We start from the raw sequence: 21,736 nt of genomic DNA on the forward strand, positions 1-21,736 counted from the left end.
CATTTTAAAGTGTGTAGTTCAGTAATAAATACATTCTCCAAGTTGTAGAGCAACTGACATTATCATCCTCTCTTCAACTCTTCATTTTGAAAAAAATCAGAAAGACTATATTCACTAAAAAATTAAGTCCCATTTTTGGCCTTCCTCTAGGCTCATGCATACTGTAGTAGTTAGGATATGCTCCACTTAAAGGGTGAGTGTATGTGTGTAGTATAGTTCACATATTTGCTCATGCTTTCATGGACAGTTTACTTCTTTCTTTTGGCTATGTGGTTGATGCTACTATGAACATTAATGTACAAATATCTCTGAGACATTGCTGTCAGTTCTTTAGAGTAGGTATCTAGAAGTGGAGTTGCTGTGGTTAATAGTAATTCTGTCTTTACTTGTGAAGATGCCCAGTACCACCCCAAAAGTCTATAGCATGTTACACATCCATCACATTATATGTAAGGATGTTCCACATCCTTGCCACTCTATTTTATGGTATTTTTAGAGTATCCATTATGCTAGATGTTTTTATATCACAGTTTTGCTTTGTACCTCCTTAATGATGTGATGTTGAGCATTGTCTTTTGCCTGTTGGCCATTTTCACATCTTCTTCAGATAAATGAGTATTCAAATCATTTGTCTGATTTACATCTACAATTATTATTGAGTTTCAGAAGTTCTTTGTAAATACCTGAATGCATATTCCTTATCACAGTGGTTCTCAACCTTTCTAGTCCTGGGACCCCCTTCATACAGTTTCTCATGTTATGGTGACCTCAATCATAGAATTATTTCGTTGATACTTTGTAACTATAATTTTCCTACTGTTATAAATCAAAATGGGACTATATTATATGTAACCCCTGAGGGGGTCACGACCCACAGGTTAAGAACCACCACCTTATTGTGGTGATATATTGTGTACCCCAATAAAGCTTGCCTGGGGATCAGAGGAAAAAGCCAGCCACTAAATTAGATATAGAGGTCAGGCAGTGGTGGCACACACCTTTAATCCAAGCACTTGAGATCTCATGTCTTTGTTTGGGAAGGATACACTTTTTTAACCCCAGCAAGTAATATGGCAGGACACGGAAAGGTATATAAGGCGTGGGGAAACAAGAACTCTCTTGAGGCTGAGGATTTTGTAGAGGTAAGAATGTGGCTGTCTGGTTCTGTTTCTTTGATCTGTTTCTATACATTCCAATATTTTCCCTTGTGGCTACATTATCATATCTGAGAACTGACTGCTCTGCCCCCATACTGTTATCACATGATTCCATTTTATTACCTGAGTTAGTTGTTGTACATCTTACATCTGATTCTTTGAATCACTATGGGTTAAATATTGGTTATAGTATTTGAACTTAACGTCATTTTTCCATGTGGGTATCCCTTTTTTTTTTTTGTAAAGGCTCTTATTTTCCTGTTAAATGATCTTGGTTTCTGGTTAAGCAAACAAACATTCAATCCTGACTAACTTTTTTTTTGTCATGAGTTTTCCTGACCTATTCTATTATATTAGTGTATAGAACAGAATAGTTTATGTGTCTGTCCAGTATCATATTGATTTTAAATACTGTAGCTTTTTTCCCGGATTTGTAAATCAGCAAGTCTGAGTATTGCAGCCTTCTTATGTTCTGTTTTCCAGGATTAGTTTGATCACTGGGATCTCTTGTCATTATACACAAATTCTACAATGAGTTTTATTCCTTTGAAAAAGATGACCTTGGGATGTGGGTGAGGTTGATTTGAAACAGGAGATTATGTGGGGGTGGTATTAACACTTAGCAATATCCTAATATTGTTACTTCCAACCACAAACATGAAACATGTTGTCATTCATTTATGCCTTTTTTAGTTTATTCCAGCAATATTCTACAGTGTTCAAAATGTTTATCTTCTCAGTTAATTCCTGAAAATTTTGTTTCTTGATGCTCTGAAAATGGAATTCTTTCTTTTCCCATTAGTTATTATTAGTGTGTAGAAACTTAACTTTTATTAATTTTGTACTCAATTGTCTTTATATAATTCATCATTAGTATAAATGTATTTTTCTCTGTGCTTTTTAGAGTTGTCTACATCTAAGACAATATCATATGTTAACCATGATGATTTTATTTCCTCTATTCCATTTTTTGTTTTAAAAAACATTCTTATTATTTTATGATTCATCTGGCTAGAACTTCTACCACTATGTTGAATAGAACTGACATTCTTTTTTTTTTTTTTTTTTTTTTTTTTGACTTTTCGAGACAGGGTTTCTATGTGTAGCGTTGCGCCTTTCCTGGAACTCACTCTGTAGCCCCGGCTGGCCTTGAACTCACAGAGATCTGCCTACCTCTGCCTCCCGAGTGCTGGGATTAAAGGCGTGCACCACCACCGCCCGGTGGAACTGACAAATTCTTATTCTTGACTTGTTACTAATCTCAGGGAGGAAGCCCTCAAATCTCCTTCAACTCAGTGTGATGTTTCCTGTAGGCTTTTTGTATTTGATGTAGTCCTTGTTTGTTGATGTTTTTATCATGAAAGAGTACTGAAATGTTATTATATATTTTATATACATTAATGAAGTTGAATAATGTCTGCTAATATTTTACTGAGTATTCTTGCATGATTGTCTCTATGGGAAGTTAGTCTTTAATGTTGTTCTTGTGATACCTTTTTGTGACTCTGCTGTCAGGGAGATTCTGGCGTCTTAGAATGAGCTAGGACATCTGATTACAATCTGATTTGGTGTGGATCTGTTTGAGTTCATTTTATAATTTGTTGAGCTTATTGGATGTTAATATTAAATTTTAAAATCAAATTTGAGAATTATTCAGCTACTCTTTCTTTCATTATTTCTTATTCTTCTCAGCCCCTTCTCCTATTTTGGTAAATCCCACAGCATGTTCACTAGCCTGCTTGATAGAGTCTTATTATCATTTGGGTCCCTTAGGCTCTACTCAATTTTCTTTCATTTTTTTATTTTTTTCTGTTTCTTTTTTTCATGGACATAACAGATTTTATTGTTTTCTCTACAGTATTATGGATTTTTTCCTGTCTGTTCAAACATGCTTGTTCAGGATTCTCCTACACAGCCCCTTTCAGTTACTGCACATTTCAGTTGCAGAATTTTCTTTGATTTATTTTCAGGGTGTCTGTCTTCTTACTGATACATACATCTTTTATTTATACACCATTTTTTTTAAAACTTCCTCCTTATCTTCCTCTAGTTTTCTTAAAATCTTTAAGAGAGTTTTTCTGTTTAATAGATTTGTCATCAAGGATTCATTTCTGAGGGAAATGTTTTGTTGGTTCACATTTTACTTTTTGAATGGACCATACTTTCTGTGTGTATGTGAAAATGGGCATGTGTGCATGTGTGTGTGTGTGTGTGTGTGTGTGTGTGTGTGTGTGTGCATATACATGTGTATGTATCTTATTTTTGTTGTAGAAAACTAAACATTTGAATACAATTGGTATCATAAAGTTTGAGTTGTTTACTTAACTAGGGATGGGTAGATTCGTTTGTTTGTTTGAATACCGACTGTTTGATTTATTGATAGTTGTATGCTGTGGAATAATCTTTCTGTATGCTATGTGACTATATATCACTATGGTTTAAAAAACAAGCTGACAGGCCAATAGCTGGATAGGATGAAGTTAGGCAGGAAAGTCAAACTGAGAATGATGGGATGAGAAAGACCGAAGTCAGAGGAGTTACCATCCAGATGGAGAGTGAGTGGAACACACAAAATGGGATAGAGGTAAAAACCAAAAGCCTTGGGACAGCACATAGATTAATAGAAATGGGTTAAGTTGTAAGAGCTGGTTAGTAACAAGTCTCAGCTAATGTTTGAACATTTATAATTAATATAAGCTTCAGTGTGGTAATTTTGAAGTGGCTAATGGGATGGGAAAACTCTGCCTAGAGTTTGTAACCAGGATCAGCTTGAGGCATCCACATAAAGTCTTTTCATACCTTTGTTTTCTTGCACTTTTCCCTGGATTTGGTAACTTTCTTATTTTCTCTATTTGTGTCATTAAAGGAGGCACCATCAAAAGAGATCTGTCTTCCTCTTTAATTTTTATCTTCAAAAGGAGAAAAAAAATCAACAAAGTGATTAAGAGTAGAGAAAAGAGTCCAGGCTCTTGAAATTCCTTGGAAATAATATTAGCCTGACAGGGAGGAGTTTTTAACATCAATGACTAGTAGCCCCTTAATTGTACCGTTGTAATTATAACCAGTAATCACTGGTCAGACGTCACATTCCCAACAGTAAAGGACAGAGTCTTTTTTTTCCACACTGTCTCCTACACTTTCACAGCTGCTTGAAATTAGGCATTCTTTTAATTCACAGATGATATGATAGTATATATAAGCGACCCCCAAAACTCTACCAGGGTACTCCTACAGCCACTGGATACAAGATTAACTAAAAAATATCAGTAGCCCTCCTATATACAGACAATAAATGACAATAAATGGGCTGATAAAGAAATCAGGGATTCAACACCCCTTACAATATCTTCAAATAATGTAAAATATCTTGGTGTAACTCTAACCAAGCAAGTAAAAGACCTCACAAAAAGAACTTCTAGTTTTTGAAGAAGACATTGGAGAAAATATCAGAAAATGGAAAGATCTACCATGCTCATGGATCAGCAAGGTTAACATAGTAAAAATGACCATCTTACCAAAGACATTTTAAAGATTCAATGCAATCCCCTTTAAAATCTCAATACAATTCTTTGAAGATCTTGAAAGAACAATACTAAACTTCATATGAAAAAACAAAAAACCCAAGATCACTAAAACAATCCTGTGCAATAAAAGATTTTCTAGAGGTATCACCATCCCTGATTTCAATCGCTACTACAGAGTTATAACAATAAAAACCACATGGTATTGGTATAAAACAGACAAATGGATCAATGGAATTGAATGGAAAACCCAGATGTAAATCCACACACCTATGGACATGCAATTTTTGGCAAAGAAGCCAAAATTATTCAATGGGAAAAATAAAGCATCTTTAACAAATGGTGCTATTATAACTGGATGTCAGCATGTAGAAGAAAAAAAAATCTATATCTACCACCCTGTACAAAACTCAAGCCCAAGTGAACCAAAGACCTCAACATAAATCCATGTACACTGGATCTGATAGAAGAGAAAGTGGGAAATAATTTCGAATGCATTGGCACAGGAGACAACTTCCTGAATAGAACACTAATAACACAGGGACTAAGAGTGACAATAAATGGGACCTCATGAAACTGAGAAGCTTCTGAAAGTCAAAGGACACTGCTCATAGGACAAAACACCAGCCTACAGAATAGGAAATGTGTAGGTGATTGTTATTACTCTTTGGGCTCTTTGGAGCCCCCCCCCCCCCCACCTAGCTACCAAATAAATACATATAGGGAGTGTTATTCTTACTTATAAATGCCTGACCTTAGCTTGGCTTATTTCTTAGCCAGCTTTTCTTAACCTGAATTTATCCCATCTACCTTTTGCCTCTGGGCTTTTTCCTTTTCTTACTTTTGTATGTCTTACTTTCACGCTTACTCTATGGCTCTCTGTGTGGCTGTGTTGCTGAGTGGCTGGCGCCTGACATCCCCCTTTCCTTGTTCTATTGCTCTTTTCTTCTTTTCTCCTTTTCTTCCCAGATTTCTACTTCTGTTTATCTGCCAGTCCTGCCTATTTCTCTGTCATGCTTCACTGTTGGTCATTCAGCTCTTTATTAGACCATCAGGTGTTTTAGACAGGCAAAGTACCATAGTTTCACAGAGTGATACAAATGCAACATAAACAAAAGTAACACATCTTAAAATAATATTCTACAACAAAAAAAAATCTTCACCAACCCCATGTCTGGCAGAGGGCTAATTTCCAAAATATATAAAAACTCAATAAACTAGGTATCAACAAAACAAATAATACAATTTAAAAAATGGGGTACAGATCTAAACAGAGAATTCTCAACAGAAGAATCTCAAATGGCCAAGAAACATTTAAGGAGATGTTCAATATCCTTAGCCATCAGGAAAATGGAAATCAAAACACTGAGATTCCATCTTATACCTGTCAGAATAGCTAAGATCAAAATCACAAGTGGCAGTTCATGATGGAGAAGATATGGAACAAGGGGAACACACCTCCATTGCTGGTGGGAATGCAAACTTGTAAGCTACTTTGGAAGTCAGTGTAGTGATTTCTCAGAAAACAGGGACTTAACCTACCACAAGACCCAGTTATACTACTCTCTGACATATATCCAAAGGATGTTAAATCATATCACAAGGACACTTATTCAACTATGTTCATAGCTTCTTTATTTGTAATATCCAGAAACTGCAAACAATCTAGATATCCTCAACCAAGAAACGGATAAAAAATGTAATACATTTACACAATGTAGTATTACTCAGAAGTCAAAACAGGGACACCAGGAAATTCGAAGGCACAAGGATGGAACTAGAAAAAAAAATCTTCCTGAGTGAGGTAACACAGACCAAGAAAGACAAACATGGTATGTACTCACACATAAGTAGATATTAACTATAAAATAAAGGATAACTATGCTACAATTCACAAACCCAGAGAGACTAGGTAACAAAGAGAGTTGCAGGGGCGGCAATGCCAGGGTCTCCCTGGGAAGGGGAAACAGAAGAGATTTTGTATGTGCACTGAAGTCAAGTGGGGATGGGAACAATCAGGTGGTCATTGGGTAGGGGAGAGTACAGGAGACTACCGGAAAGGGGGTACATTTTGGCGTCAGGTAAAAACCTGGTATAAAGAAATCTCCCAGCAATCTACAAGGATGACCCCAGCTAAGACTCCTAGCAATAGTGAATATGTAGTCTGAACAACTGGTCATCTTTTGTGACTAGATTAGTGCCTAGTCCAATTGTCATTAGAGAGGGTTCATCCAGCAACTGATGGAAACAGATACAGACCCACAGCCAAACACTAGGAAGAGTTTGGAGGAATTCTACAGAAGAGGGGGAGAAAGTGTTGTAAGAACAAGAGGGATGAAGGACACCACAAGAAAACTCACAGGATCAACTAACCTGTGCTCATAGGTGTTCACAGAACCTGAACTGACAACCAGGCAGTCAGCATGGGACTGACCTAGGCACTCCGTTTCTATGTTCCAGTTGTGTAGCTTGGTCCTCCTGTGAGATTCCTAACAGTGGGAACAGGGGCTGTCTCCAAATCTTTTTCTTGCTTTTTTACTGGCGTTTGTGACCCTACTCATATTGGGTCTCTTTGCCAAGCCTTAATACATGGGGAGGTTCTTAGTCTTACTATGACTTGATATGCCATGTTTTGTTGATACTTGTGGGAGACATAGCCTTTTCTAAAAAGAAGTGGAGGAGGCATGGATTGGGAGGTGGGAACAGAGGAGTTGGGAAGGGACTATAAAAAGAGAAGGGAGGGGAAACTGTGCCCAGGATGTAAAATAAATAAGTTAAAAATTTAAAAAAAAGAGAGAGAAATTAACACCTGTTTACTATGCAAACTTTCTCTTGGAGGTTGGAAGGCTTCAATAAACTCATTAGTTCCAAAGCAGTGGCATCCGAGTGATTCTGCCTGTGTGGCTACTGCACAAAGGGGAAGGGAGATTCCTGTTGTTTTCCATCCCTCTACTTTTTCTCTTTCTCCTTGAAAGAAGTATATTTTAACTATTAAATAAAGTAATTGAAACATAACAGAAATATCTAACAACTTTTTGATAAATTAATCAATAAATGACTATTGCTATAGTTTATAGAACAGAACATACATGATTCCAGAATTCATAAATATGAAAAATACTGAAGGCTCCTAACATTCTTCTAAATTGTTAAATAAGTTATTGTCTGCTATTGTCTCTTATTTCACTAAGATTGCACCAGTGTTAATGTATTTGATACGATGTTATGACTACCCTATATCATTAAGAAGAAAAGAGAAAAAATTGACATTGGTTTAGGCAGAGATTGCTTAGATTCCAAACTAAAAGTATAATGTATATAAAAAAAGAAGATTGATAAGTTAATTTCACTGAAATGGAGACTTTTGTTTTATGTTTGACACTATTAACAGTGTTAAAATAAGGTGTTAAGTAGAAATTATTTCAGTTTCATAAATAGAGAGGCCTGGTGTACATCTTATGTTAAAAACTATCATAAGACAATAATAACAAACTATAAACACAAGTTTTCAAATGAGCAAAATAGTTGAACAAACATTGAACCAACTTTTATGCAGATGAAAAGAGATTTAACACTTTTAGATATTGGGAAAAATTACTATGAATAGCTAAAAAAACCCCACAAAACTAATGATGCCAACTGCTAAAAGAAGTGGACTTATTAAAACTAATGTATTCTACTTACAAGAACGTAAAACAGTGAAGCCATTTCTGAAAATAGGGTGGCAGGATATTTTTAAAAATTTAATACGTACTTGGATAAGTTTGGGATACTGTTGGTAGTTATTTCATAGACAAAAGTCTATCTACTGGCCAATTCTGTTCGTGTGCCACTCTGGAAAAGACACAACGATGAGAATATAATTTCTGGGACCTGAGTGATTTTGAAGAGGCTTATTGGAGAAGAGAAACAAGGGATTTGTGGAATTACTGCATTATTCTTTCCACTCTGGTGGGTACAAGGTTGCGCTTTTCAAAGTTCACAGTATTTTATGAAAATTATGGTTTCATTGTGTACAAATTATGGTTGATTATAAAATTGAAAGTACATGTCATTGACCAATAATTTCTTTGCAAGCATTTTATGTTTTCCAAGGCCAGGTGTAACTGTTTTGTCTCCCCTGTTTGGAATAGAAGCAAAGTCAGCATGATTGTGTGCATGATGACTCTGGAAGACACACAGGGCAAGTTATATATTTAAATATCCCTGGCTATTGTCTAAAAGTAGAAGTCATTAAAAGCTATTTGACTATCAGCTGCTTGAAAAAGTCTCTAGATTCATACTAGAGCATTGCATTGCTTAGTGGCTAGACTCCAGGTAAGATGATTGATCATGTTACTGAGGTACACATGCTTTACTGGTCTACCTATAAATTACCTTTAGCTCCAGGGCTATAGTAATAGGTTTTCATTTTAGAACATTTTCCTCCATTTATAAGTCCATGATTTTTCAGTCTGATCTTATACTCATTTTTATCTTGTTCATTTGTGGAAATAATTTCAGTTTTCTATTATTCTGTGGGAGAACCACCATTATGTAGACGGGCCTAAAATGCCTGTACTAACTATTTGAATGACTGATTTTTGCAGCAACAGAAAGAAATGTGAAGTTCTTTCTTGGCACATTCTCATTTCCTGGGGTAAGGTCAATAATTCAAGACAAATCCTATTTCACATCTCTATTAGAGGCCAAAGAGGGCCAAGCATACTCATATATTGAAAAAGTCTCATTCCATGTTATAGTAAAGGAAAAAAAATATCCCACATGTAGAAATGACCTTTAGCAATTGAGGTTGGATCATTTAAATATATACATGTGATGTATAAATCAGAGATAACTGGTATAATAAATGATGACATTTCACTGTTTAGTTCCATTTCATATGAAATTTGTACATGTACCCAAGAATCTTTAGCTGTTGGAAAGAAGAAAAGTGTTTCTGAATGACAGTGACAGACATATTATATTTTAGACAAGTAGAGTAGTAATTCAATTATCCCCACCAGGATATTGAGCACATGGTGACTCTTTTGTCCTAAGCCTGCCCCTTCAGTAGTTCCCTCAGCCCAACCTTTATGTTTAACTTGATGAGATGTATAACAACCCAGAAGCATTCACAATGATTTCTTTATGGAGATCTTCATTTGTGATCAGAAATCAATATCCTGTAGATATTTATTTTGACTCATGGATTACTATCATTTAAAAATCAAAATATTTTGCAATTGCTGAAAACTTGTAGAAATACTCTGTGCATGAGCTGACAGGAAACTGTAATCAAATTGTCAAGCAATTGCTCCAGCTGTGGCAAAGTGAGAACGTTATATTACATGTGTCAGCATGTACAGATAACGGCTGCACAGTGAGCTGAAGGCTTGATGGGGGATGAGGCTCTAGCATTGTGAACTACATCCTATTGTAGACAGTAGTGCCGCCTCAGCATCCCTCCATTTACATTAGCAGTACCTATGATCAATAAAGGCTCTCCGTTTAACCATTTGCAAAGCGTTTCAAAAATTCCAGGCAAAAATGTTCTGTCGATCAATGTATGCTAATCTGCTAGCCAGAGTTAAACAAGTAAGTGGTTTTGAATGGGATGATATCGGTCTGCTTTTCTCAGACTGGATCTGATTTCATTAATACGTTGAATATGAGTTGAATATGAATATTTTAGCAAGGGAACAAATGCTCTTCCCCTAAAGTGGATAAAGTCCTTATCTGGTAGCCCAGTCCAGGGTACTGAAAGATTTATTACCAATTTCTTTTCTAGCTTTCTCCTGGTTGCCACAAGACCCTTAAGGTTTCTAAAACCTCTTCACTGGCCCATGGCAGTTTCACAGGTTCTACAAAAGCTCTTGAGGATATCCATTATTTAGTGCTTCTGTGTGCTGTTGCTACCTCTCCTGTGCTGCCTGATCACACTGTCTTCTCTCCCAGAGGCAGGGAAGCTGCAAGGCCAGAGGTCAGCATGTGCTGGCTTCCTCACTTTTTCATTTATCTTGGCAGTTTCGTATTTTTAAGGTGCTGTATTTATTATTCAGTTGTAAAATCAGGATGATATCTGTGACTGTTGTGGTATATTTAGTGGTTCCTCAATGAATGCATGTTTTGTGATGCTCATTATTTATTAAGTTAACAATCACTCTACTCTTTGATATTTTTGTATTTTGTTTCCTACCCTTTTAAAAAAATCTTTATTTTCTCAGTTCCTTTTCTGAATCTCTTTCCGCACGTTTGGCCCAATATTCTAAATACCTAAGGCATTCTCTTGGACAAGTCAGACACACTGGGAATGTATACTGCACTCTTTGATTACCATTTGATAATTGACTTTGTTAATACCCTGAAAAGGACCTTGCCCATCTGAGGGCTGATCACCTCGCTGGACTATTATATTCCACCCAGAAGCAGTGAGGTTATGTGAGGTGGGTTTGAAAGCAATTATATACAGATCTCCTCAGAGTATACTTAGATTTGACATGTTTTTCTTTGTTTGTTATTTGTTTTGTTTGCTTGATCTTGGCTCTGGGTAATCTCATCTTTGAACATGAATTTGACTTTGGGAACTCCTACAGCTTATGATTGGGTGTATGTAATGTATGCATCCTACCTGCCCTGTTCCAATCAACACTCCTCTCCTTTGAGGTAACACAGATTGTTTTGAGATGTAGGTGATCATAATTGTCTATTTTTATGTTTAAAATGTCTTGGCATTTATATACATAGACAGACATATACATCTATTTTTCTACCACTTAGGGAGCTGAGGCAGGAGGATCACAAATTTGAGGCCTGCAGGGGCTGTAGAGGGAGGCACTAAAATGAGGCAAAACAACAGTAGCAGCAGCAATGATGACAGGAAATCATGGTCTATACTTTCTACACGGGGACCGGGTATCCAGAGGATGCTGGCCAGCATCCCAGGTCCTCTGATACAGAGGTACATGAACAGTGACAAACTGTTGCTCATCTATGTAGTCAGTATGGAAGTTCATATGTGATAGCTAATTATCTTTTGTTTTGCATTGTCTGCTTCCAGTATCCTGAGCTTACTGTCTTTCTCTCCCAGATGTCAAGGTTGTCAGAGAATCATCAGCAGGGCTTTTGTAAACTTCACAAAGTCTTGGTACTGGTGACAGAGTAATACTAATGATATAACAATAAGTATGCTATTTTATAACTGCATGATAGTTTGAGTTTCATGAAAACACATGGCTCTTATTCCTGTGAGATAAATAGCAGGTACAGAATAGCCATGATTGAAAAAATATAAAAGAGGAATGATTTGAAAAATGTACCATTTCAATTTATACCAGTTGTTCTTTAGAAGCTTTACTGAGCCCTATTCTTTCCCAATGATGCTTTAGATGACCATCTTCTAGGTTATGGAATCAATAACCTCCATTCTGCCTCAATTATCTTTATCTATCTGTCATCTATGTATCTATATATGTATGTATGTACCTATCTATCTATCTATTATCTCTATCTATCTATCTATCTATCTATCTATCTATCTATCTATCTATCTATCTATCTTCTTTTCAGTCTATTCTTGAAATCAACTGATTTGATTTGTATTTGTCCATATATCTTGGCTTCTCCTGTGAAGTGTGAAATGTCAGAAAAGAAAACAAATTTCCATCAGGTTTGCATTATCTTGTCCATTTTATAAAGAAAGTCCTTTCAGGTGTTCAGTCAATGTTTGTCTGAATCGAATTCTGGATGATTACCTAATGCAGCATTTCTTTAATAAATGTACTTTAGGGTAAAAATCAGTATTGAACAAATACACTGCCTTTTATTTTATATAGACCCTAAATCCATATTCTCAAAAATATAATATTGTGTAGCCATTGGTACTGTCACACTAAAAAACTTTAAACTTTTTAATACCTGAAAACTGGCTTAATTCATTATATATCAGATGCCTATACCTTTATAGATTAAGGCTCTAGCCAGATTTATTTTCTGTGACAATAGGTTAATATAAAAATATCAGTTTTGAAAACCATAAATTTAAGTGTTAAAAACTTTACCCTCTGCAGATGTGGCCTGGAAAACACATTAGGATGCTGCTCACAGTAACTCTGTTAGTGTTCAGCAGAGCATTTGTACTTCAGGCAAAGTTATTTATGATAAAGGAAGAGAGAAAGATAGAAGATATACAAGACTTCAAAAGAAGATGAATTTGCTGCTGCAGTGATACAGCATGAACAGCTTTTAAGTTCAACAATGAAGCAGAATCCCTGCCTCTCCTGAAAAGCTTTTCTTTTCTTTACACCATGAATCTCCTTTCTGCTCTTCCACCCACTCATTACAATTTATAAATTATTGCTTCATAACTTTTATTAGTTCTCTGAGAATTTTTGTGCCATATACTTTGATAATATTCACCCCCTTCCCTGCTTTTCCCACAATCATCCCCCTGTGTTTCCTTTTATTCTTTAGCTCATTAAGTCCAAATTGTACTGCTTCTGCAATCCTGGATATGTAGCCTTGCATGGGAGCATGGTTCCTTTACCAGGGGCTACTCTCTTAAAGAAAACTGCTTCTCCATCTTGCAACAGCTACCACTCATTCACAGCTCTTCATTTGGGTTGGTCTTGGTGCCCACTCCCCCTCACCATGCTTGGATTTGTCAGGTTTGTGTCAGCTCTTGCACATGCTGTCTTCTTTGCTGTGGGATCACATGTAAAACTCTCCTGTCATGTCCAGTAGAGCCACCCACTATCTCTGGCTTTTATCATCTTTTTGCTCCCTCTTTACAAATGATCCGTGAGTCTTGGGAGGAGGGGTATAATATAGATGTCCTATAGAGTCTAGAACTATACAGTCTTGAACCTTCAACAGTTGTATGTAGCTCTCTGGGTTAACTGCCATCTACCACAAAAGGAAGACTCTGATGAAGGCTGAAAGATTCACTGATCTATGAGTATAATGATAAGTCATTAGGAGTCAATTTAATACTATTCCATTTAGCATAATAATTATAGTAGTCCTCTCTTAGGTCTTTTTTTTTATTTTTATTTTGCAATACAATTCAGTTCTACATATCAGCCACAGATTCCCTTGTTCTCCCCCCTCCCGCCCCCCTCACCTTCCCCCCAGCCCGCCCCCCATTCCAATCTCCTCCAGGGCAAAGCCTTCCCCACAGACCGAGATCAACCTGGTGGACTCAGTCCAGGCAGGTCCAGTCCCCTCCTCCCATGCCGAGCCAAGGGACCCTGCATAGGCCCCAGGTTTCAAACAGCCAACTCATGCAATGAGCACCGGACCCGGTCCCACTGCCTGGATGCCTCCCAAACAGATCAGGCCAATCAACTGTCTCACCCACTCAGAGGGCCTGATCCAGTTGGTGACCCCTCAGCCATTGGTTCATATTTCATGTGTTTCCGTTTGTTTGGCTATTTGTCTCTGTGCTTTATCCGACCTTGGTCTCAACAATTCTCTCTCATATAAACCCTCCTCATTCTCGCTAATTGGACTCCCAGAGATCCACCTGGGGCCTAGTCATGGATCTCTGCATCCAGATCCATCAGTAGTTGGATGAGGTTTCTAGCACGACAACTAGAGTGTTTGGCCATCCCATCACCAGAGTAGGTCAGTTCAGACTGTCTCTCGACCATTGCCAGCAGTCTGTTGTGGGGGTATCTTTGTGGATTTCTGTGGGCCTCTCTAGCACCTTGTCTCTTCCTATCCTCATGTGGTCTTCATTTACCATGGTCTCCTATTCCTGTCAGAATGGCTAAGATCAAAAACACTGAAGACACCTTATGCTGGAGAGGATGTGGAGCTAGGGGAACTCTCCTCCACTGCTGGTGGGAATGCAAGCTTGTACAACCACTTTGGAAATCAATATGGCGATTTCTTAGAAAATTGGGAATCCATCTCCCCCAAGATCCAGCTATACCACTCTTGGGCATATACCCAAGGAATGCTCAACCACACCACAGGAGCACTTGTTCAGCTATGTTCATATCAGCGTTGTTTGTAATAGCCAGAACATGGAAACAACCTAGATGCCCTTCAACTGAAGAATGGATAAACAAAATGTGGTACATATACACAATGGAATACTACTCAGCAGAGAAAAACAATGACATCATGAGGTTTGCAGACAAATGGATGGATCTAGAGAAAGTCATCCTGAGTGAGGTATCCCAGACTCAGAAAGACAAACATGGTATGTACTCACTCATAACAGGATACTAGATGTGGAACAAGGATGACTGGACTGCTACTCGCATCACCAGGCAGGCTACCTGGAAAACAGGACCCCAAGAAAGACACAGGGATCGCCCAACGACAGAGAAATGGAATGAGATCTACATGAACAGCCTGGACATGAGTGGGGGTAGTGAAGGGCGAGGGTCGAGGGAAAGAGAGCTTGGGTGAGTGGGAGATCCCAGCTGGATCAAAAACAGAGAGGGAGAATAAGGAATAGGAGACCTCTCTTAGGTCTTACAGGCTGCCCAGTTATAGGATTGGGGCCCTGAAAATGGTTCCATCTTTAGAATAGGAATTAAATAAAGTCAGAAAGTGTTTGGTTCCTCCCATTACATTCATGCCACTGTTGTACCAGTGGTTATGTCTTGCCAGGCTAGATATTGTTGTAGCTCACAATTTCACAGTAAGCTAAGACTGGTGATCACTTTTCTCCTTTGGGAGCATGCATAGTGCCCTCCAGCTCTGTGAAAGCTAGACAGTGGGGTGAAAGTTCCAGGTGAATACAAACTTGATACCTCCATGTTCTATGACTCAAATATGTGGTATCTCCAGCAACAGGGCCTAGCTGTAAAGTTCTGGAATGTAACCAAGAACACTGGATATAGCCTGTAATTTTTAATAAGACCACACTGGCCAATAACTACTGAAGACATAAGTCATTCCTGACATTGAACTTTTTGTTAGCCTGTGATATCTAGGAGAGGCGTGGTCTTCCTTTTATAGGGTAACTCCATCTCATCTCTACTTATGTATTATATTATATAATGAATATTATTTGTATGTATATATTTAAGAAGCTTCTATGATAGTAGGTTTCCACATGATTTTTTCAAGTTTTTAGTGTTAATTTATACCTTCCCAAATTTTCTCCTCTACACTGCCCTCGATCCTAATGAAAATGTGGTACTTTTACACAATGGAATATTTCCTAGTAGTAAGAAAAACAATTTTATGAAATTTACAGGTAGATGGAAGAGCTGCAAACTATTATTCTGAGTGACATAGTATAGACTCAGAAAGACAAACGTCATTTGTTTTCTCTCCTTCATAGATATTAGCTTTGCATTTTCAGATTTGTGTGTCTCAGCTGAAATACCAATGAGGGTCAGGAAATCAGTAAGTGGCCATATGGGAGGACCTGAAGTAGTATAAAGGAGTAAAGAGGAATAATGGAGGGTTAAATGGAGTAAGGGATTATTTAGCAGTAGTACTACCCAGATGATGTCTGAATAATACTCATGTTTCACTACATTACCTGTACTAGCTGTTGCTCACAGAAATCATGTGATAGGGTTTTACAGCTACCAGTAGATCAATTATAAGTCAGAATTGAGGATGCAAATGTTGTTTATGTGAAATATAATTACTGATTATTTTTTATCATGTGGATAATTTAAGTATTATAATGATTATAAACATAACATGGCTGGTAGTATATTTTAGCCTTGAGTAATTGCTCATGTTTAGGCTGTTGAATAGAATAACTGGTTTTAGTCCTTCATAATTTCTATATAGTATCCATTTGTACAGCCACACTACTGCAACTTTTCCTTCTCATCTTACCAATGAACAAATGTGGATAGGAAGGCAGGGAAAGTTACAGAAACATAGGCAGAAAAAGCCCCTCATCCTGATCTCTGGTGAAGTCTCTTGCAGATGAGAATCAAGAATCACAGTTAACCACTACGTAGGGCTTGGCTTTTCTTCCTTCTCTCCTGAAAACCAGCAATTTTATAGGCATTTCACCAGACATCCTTGGCACAATCCTTACAGTATCTGGTTTTACCTTCTCAGATCTTTAAAGGCATCTCCAGAGCTACACTATAATCTTAGTTATCAAAAGAGTGAAGGGAAAACAAAATTTTTTTTAGCAACATTTGGAGATTTACAGCTAATACTAAGGCAATTAATTGTGACATTCCCATGAAGAGACACAGTTGGGAATGGCTTATATTCCCTGAGCATTTTTCCACCCTTATCCCCTGTGCTTAAGATCTATTTTCAAAATACCATTTTAATAAACTACTCAGTCTTAGAGAAGCCCATAGCCATGATCTCAGGTGAGCTTTGGTTCTTTATCTTGAGCGCCTTTCTTCTTATTTTTAATAACATCCAATCTTTGTTTCATGTTTTTGTCCGTGTTGAAGTCAAGAATCCTAGGATTAAACTCCCTAAATATGTTATATGAATTAAACTCCCTAAAATATCAAGAAAATAGCTCATGCTACTGAAGGTGACTTCATGGAGCTGTGTCTTGGGAATCTCACTGCTGACAGATCCATCTCTGTTTTGCTGAGTTAATCACTCAGCTGTTCCTTCTCTTCAGTGTATACTCGGGCTTGACCGCATGTTGATTGTTTTACATTGGGCAGAATTAAGAAAATTAGGTAATTTCTTTTAACTCCACTTTTTTTTTTTCATCTGTAAAGTGGAAATAATAAAGTCATCTTACTGGGAGGATTATTGGAAGATTAGTTTGGTTGTTTTTCCATCGGCAAAGAGGCTGCACTTTTATCTACTGCTGCTTTAGGCAGCAATTGCAGCTCTGTAGTTACTGGGCTGCTTCTCTGTCAGCAGCCTGGCTGCTCAGGCTGTGGCCTGGAAAGAATTCTGTTCCCACAGGCACCAGCTATGCCATTGCTGTCAAATATAGCTTTTAATTAAATCTCTATTGTTCTATTTATCAATAAGACTCAGGAGTCAAAGGCTGGGATGAAAACCTCCCAGCTCAGTGAGGTTGAGTAGCAACTAGCTGACCTTCTCTCTTTGCCAAAGAGGGCCCCCTTTGGTTCCACCAGAACAAAAACACCCATGCCACGAAAGTCCCTCCCTACTACTTCCTCTGTGTCTCTCTATCATCTTACAGACATCCTCTGACTGTCTATGATTACTTTTGGTCAACTAGTTGATAACACAGACTCATGACCCAAGCTTGATTTTATTTTTAATTAACTTAAATGAAAACTTGGGGTTCACAGTGTGATTGACTGTCTGTCCCACATCACTCCCAAAGCCACTAAAAAAATGTCTAGTGCCTAGCCCTAGCCATGTTCAGTAAGTGGCAGAAGTCATGATTATGAAGCCAATTGTTATTATGAACATATAAAACTTAATTGACCTAAATTATTTTCGAAGGTGCTTTTTCTTTCTTATAGGATAATTATTAGAATTTTCATGTTAACAGTGAATTAATCTAGTTTTTGACTCAACATTAAAATAAGTTATTTTGTTTCTCAGAAAAAAAGTACTAGTTACTCAGAACAAATAAGTAAAATATTTAGTTTGACTTTAAAAGGGGATATTGTGTGGTTCTGTAGCTGCAGCAGCAGCCTGCCTCTGCTGTCAATGCAGTTACACATCATCTGTCACCAGGTGCCTTTCCACCAACAGCTATGAGACATGTGCACCCCCTTTTTTTGAGACAGGGTTTCTCTGTGTAGCTTTGGAGCCTTTCCTGGAACTCACTCTGTAGACCACGCTGGCCTCGAACTCACAGAAATATGCCTGCCTCTGCCTCCCGAGTGCTGGGATTATAGGCGTGCGCCACCACTGCCCAGCTTGCCACCACTGCCCAACTGATATGTGTACCCTTTAAAAGTGCCCTCCAGGTTCCCTCGTCCTCTTCGCCTCTTTACCTCTCTCGTCTCTGGACTCTCTGGCCTCTTGCTCTTCTTTGGTTCTTCTTTCCTCTCTTCCTCTCTTGCTTCTCTTCTTCCTCTTGTCTACCTGCCTCTCTCAAGTCCCGACTCCCGCCTTTCATTCTCTCCCTCCTTCTTCCCTCAATAAACTTCCCTCTTGCACTCACTGTTGCATGTGGTGTGTTTGCTTAGCGGCATACCTTAGCAGGGCCCACCGAAAGGTACCCACTCTCACTTTCTTTTTATTTAGCTTTTCAGATATAGGCTACAAGAGTTATACAAATTAATCTGCATTATTATATTTGATCCCTAGTATAGGGATATGTTATCATTTCTTGTTTGAAATTTTAATTGTTGCAGTAAATAAAATTCATATTTACACTTTCTTATTTTAGTTAAAAACCTTCATATTTGATAGCATATTTCAACATTTTATTAAAATGTATTCAATTATTTTTTAAAGTTTTTATATTGTTTTTACATCAAATATTTTCTGTTTAGCTCATTTTATACATTTTTGCATATAAATAGAAAACCTTGATAACTAAAATTTAATAAAAATGTTTTCTATTATATAAAAAAGTTTTAAAAAGTAAATTAAGTGATACAAAAATATAAATTTTATGTATAGCCATACAGTTAGAAGTTCCTTGGATGTACTTTGGAGAATCCTCTGATTCTTTCATTTTTGACTTGGAGTCACAGCTTATGCATAGAACCATAATGTTATTTTTGCATAGAATATTAGTAATGAGTCATGGTTATAAGAAAATTCTTCGACCTTTTATTTTCCTACTTACTTCTTCAATATTTCCTTCCACTACAGGGCTCATCAAAGCCATTCAAGCTCAATACTTGTCCTAAGGTCCTGCTACGCTATTCCCTTTATTAACTCTTCTGTGAACACAATCATGTCTGACTCAGTGAACTAGGTATGAAGCACCACCTACCTCATGTCAAATTCCTTCACTTGTGTCTATCCATATTTCATTGTTTTTCAGTCCCTGATGTCCATGTGGTCTTTAGCTAATGATAGCCATTTATCTCTGTCAGGATTTTCAGCATACTGCCTTAGGTCAAATAGTCTTTATTTTACGCAGAGACAGAAGTTATATTATTCACTTTCTCTGCTTCTATAGCCCTCGAACTGATCATACCCATCCCCATACGCCACAGCTGTATAAAGCAGGCCATGAGGATCTTTCACTTGTTGTTTCTTAGTTTTTCCTATTACAAGTAGCTCAGGTGCAGAGCAGTCACTGATAACCATAGCTTCCTGTTCTGGGCCATTATTAAAGGCACCTGTCTGCATGGTCAATCGTGAATTTTCCCTTCTCTGTATTAGAGTTCAGAGTTGAGTTCGGAAGTCTCTTCCATCTCTTCTTTTCCCCCCTTCTCTGTTATATTCTTCCCAGACTTCCAGCATTTGATATTGATGGCAGGGGTTTTTAGCATAGATTTAATTTTCACTCTTTTCCTTATGCCTCATTTGGTATAGACCATGACAAACTGGCGCCTCTCTTTATTCTACCTTTTATTCACTGTTGCTGCCCAGTCAGGAGTTGATGCAAACGGTAGCATGTGCATGCCCTTTTCTTACTGTAATTCCTTCTTTATATGTTCATTCAGTGCAGACCGCTGAGTTTCAGCTGCATATCTCCTCACCCACAGCAAAGGCTATACAAATTACGCAACAGCTTGTCAACCATGTCAAATAGGTGCTACTTGCAGGGTTTGTAATATTTTCTCTAGCTCATTATCCCTTTTATGGGCATTAATACACACAAATTATAGACACCACTCATCAAGAAGATGTGCCACCTTGAGACTCCTCTGAAAGATCCCTCATCCATAGACAACTTATCTTTGATTGCACATCATATGTATACCAGCACACCAGTGTCACACAACTATCACTACAGTAGTAAAAATGAATATTATTCCCTAATGTACTGGGAAATGCAGGATATCATACCTGGCTCTACAAGTGCTCTAACTTCAGTTATATATCTTTTTACCTATATCAGAGACCATGTTCCTATCATCCCAAACTAATCCAAAGTTCTGTCAGTTCTAGTTTGCATGCCAGTCATATTTAGTTATTTTTTTTAATTATTTTTTTTTTATTTTACATACCAACCACAGTTTCCTCTCGCACCTCTCCTCCCGTTCCCTCCTCCCACTTCGCTTATGCTTCTCCCCATCCACTCCTTCTCCATCTCCATTCAGAAAGGATAAGGCTTCCCATAGGAGTCAACAAAGTATGGCATATCAAGGAGGACCAAAGGAGGACCAAGCTCCTCCCTGCTGTGTCAAGACTGAGAGAGGCATCCATCCATAGGGAGTAGGTTCCAAAAGCCAGCTCATGCACCAGGGTCAAGTCCTGGTCCCACTGCTTAGGGCCACACAAACAGACCAAGCTACACAAATGTCAAGTACATGCAGAGGGTCTAGGTCAGTCCCATGCAGGCTCCCTAGCTGTCGGTCTAAAGTCCCTGAGCTCCCATGAGCTCAAGTCAGTGGTGTCTGTGGGTTTCCTCATCATGATCTTGACTTCCCTTGCTCATATAATCTCTCCTCCCTCTTTTCAGCTGGACTCTTGGAGCTCAGCCCAGTACTTAGCTGTGGATCTCTGCATTTGCTCCCATTTGTTACTAGATGAAGGTTCTATGATGTCAATTAGGGTAGTCACCAATCTGATTACAGGGGAAGGCCAGTTCAGGCACCCTCTCCACTATTGCTAGGAGTCTTAGCTGGAGTCATCCTTGTGGATTTCTGGGAGTTTCCCTGGCATCAGGTTTCTCCCTAACCCCGTAATGGCTCCTTCTATCAAGATATCTTATTCCTTGCTCTCCCTCCTAGTCCCTCCCCCAACTCGACCACCCTGATCTCTTATGTTCCCATCCCTCATCCCCTCCGTCTTACCTCTCCCCCCACCCCAGTTTACCCAGAAGATCTCACTATTTCCCATTTCCAGGGTGATCTGTATATCCCTCTTAGGATCCTCCTTGTTACCTATCTTTTCTGGGGCTGTGGATTGTAGCCTGGTTATCCTTTACTTTACATCTAATATCCACTTATGAGTTAGTGCATACTGTGTCTTTCTGTGTCTGGGTTACCTCACTCATGATAATTTTTTTCTAGTTCCATTCATTTGCCTGCAAATTTCATGATGACCTTTTTTTTTTTT

At 38.0% G+C, this 21,736-nt stretch overlaps 1 long non-coding RNA gene across 1 annotated transcript in view; it reads right to left on the minus strand.

Annotated features, from left to right (window-relative positions):
• LOC131912655 (uncharacterized) overlaps positions 1-21,736 on the minus strand; it is a 98,200-nt gene that overhangs the window by 14,078 nt on the left and 62,386 nt on the right. Inside the window, exon 4 of the long non-coding RNA XR_009379665.1 lies at positions 14,877-14,943. This is a non-coding gene — a long non-coding RNA (uncharacterized LOC131912655). The remainder of the gene's footprint in view (positions 1-14,876; positions 14,944-21,736) is intronic.

This window comes from Peromyscus eremicus, chromosome 6 (genome assembly GCF_949786415.1).
Source record: "Peromyscus eremicus chromosome 6, PerEre_H2_v1, whole genome shotgun sequence".
Lineage (NCBI taxonomy): Eukaryota > Metazoa > Chordata > Mammalia > Rodentia > Cricetidae > Peromyscus > Peromyscus eremicus.